The following is a 2,066-nucleotide window of genomic DNA, read 5'->3' as shown; positions in this document are numbered from 1 at the left end:
TAAGTCTCTGGCAGAGCCTCTCAGGAGAGACATCCATATCAGGCTCCTGCCAGCAAGCACTTCTTGGCATCAGCAATAGTGACTGGGTTTGGTGGCTGAATACGGGATGGATTCCCAAGTGGGGCAGTCTCTGGATGGCCTTTCCTTTAGTCTCTGCTCCACTCTTTGCCCCTGTATTTCCTCCCATGAATATTTTGTTCTCCCTTGTAAAAAAAACTGAAGCATCCACATTTTGGTCTTCCTTCTTCTTGAGCTTCATATGGTTTATGAATTGTTTCTTGGTTATCCTGAGCTTTTGGGCTAATATCCACTTATCAGTGAGTGCACACCATGTGTTCTTTTGTGACTGGGTTACCTCACTCAGGATATTTCCTAGTTCCATCCATTTGCCTAAGAATTTCATGTAGTCATTTTTTTTTTATTAACTTGAGTATTTCTTATATACATTTCAAGTGTTATTCCCTTTCCCGGTTTCCGGGCAAACATCCCCCTCCCCCCTCCCTTTCCTTACGGGGGTTCCCCTCCCAACCCTCCCCCCATTGCCGCCCTCCCCCCATAGTCTAGTTCACTGGGGGTTCAGTCTTAGCAGGACCCAGGGCTTCCCCTTCCACTGGTGCTCTTACTAGGATATTCATTGCTACCTATGGGGTCAGAGTCCAGGGTCAGTCCATGTATAGTCTTTAGGTAGTGGCTTAGTCCCTGGAAGCTCTGGTTGCTTGACATTGTTGTACTTTTGGGGTCTCGAGCCCCTTCAAGCTCTTCCAGTTCTTTCTCTGATTCCTTCAACCGGGGACCTATTCTCACTTCAGTGGTTTGCTGCTGGCATTCGCCTCTGTATTTGCTGTATTCTGGCTGTGTCTCTCAGGAGCGATCTACATCCGGTTCCTGTAGGCCTGCACTTCTTTGCTTCGTCCATCTTCTCTAATTGGGTGGCTGTATATGTATGGGTCATATGTGGGGCAGGCTCTGAATGGGTGTTCCTTCAGTCTCTGTTTTAATCTTTGCCTCTCCCTTCCCTGCCAAGGGTATTCTTTTTCCTCATTTAAAGAAGGAGTGAAGCATTCACATTTTGATCATCCGTCTTGAGTTTCGTTTGTTCTAGGGATCTAGGGTAATTCAAGCATTTGGGCTAATAGCCACTTATCAATGAGTACATACCATGTATGTCTTTCTGTGAATGGGTTAGCTCACTCAGGATAATATTTTCCAGTTCCAACCATTTGCCTACGAATTTCATAAAGTCGTTGTTTTTGATAGCTGAGTAATATTCCATTGTGTAGATGTACCACATTTTCTGTATCCATTCCTCTGTTGAAGGGCATCTGGGTTCATTCCAGTTTCTGGCTATTATAAATAAGGCTGCGATGAACATAGTGGAGCACATGTCTCTTTTGTATGTTGAGGAATCTTTTGGGTATATGCCCAAGAGAGGTATAGCTGGATCCTCAGGCAGTTCAATGTCCAATTTTCTGAGGAACCTCCAGACTGATTTCCAGAATGGTTTTACCAGTCTGCAATCCCACCAACAATGGAGGAGTGTTCCTCTTTCTCCACATCCTCGCCAGCATCTGCTGTCACCTGAGTTTTTGATCTTAGCCAATCGCACTGGTGTGAGGTGAAATCTCAGGGTTGTTTTGATTTGCATTTCCCTTATGACTAAAGATGTTGAACATTTCTTTAGGTGTTTCTCAGCCATTCGGCATTCCTCAGCTGTGAATTCTTTGTTTAGCTCTGAACCCCATTTTTTAATAGGGTTATTTGTTTCCCTGCGGTTTAACTTCTTGAGTTCTTTGTATATTTTGGATATAAGGCCTCTATCTGTTGTAGGATTGGTAAAGATCTTTTCCCAATCTGTTGGTTGCCGTTTTGTCCTAACCACAGTGTCCTTTGCCTTACAGAAGCTTTGCAGTTTTATGAGATCCCATTTGTCCATTCTTGATCTTAGAGCGTAAGCCATTGGTGTTTTGTTCAGGAAATTTTTTCCAGTGCCCATGTGTTCCAGATGCTTCCCTAGTTTTTCTTCTATTAGGTTGAGTGTGTCTGCTTTGATGTGGAGGTCCTTGATC

This window comes from Rattus norvegicus, chromosome 2, assembly GCF_021556685.1.
Source record: "Rattus norvegicus strain SHRSP/BbbUtx chromosome 2, alternate assembly SHRSP_T2T, whole genome shotgun sequence".
In the NCBI taxonomy this organism is placed as follows: Eukaryota; Metazoa; Chordata; class Mammalia; order Rodentia; family Muridae; genus Rattus; species Rattus norvegicus.
The sequence above is the reverse complement of the archived record's forward strand: the minus strand, read 5'-3'. Positions refer to the sequence as shown.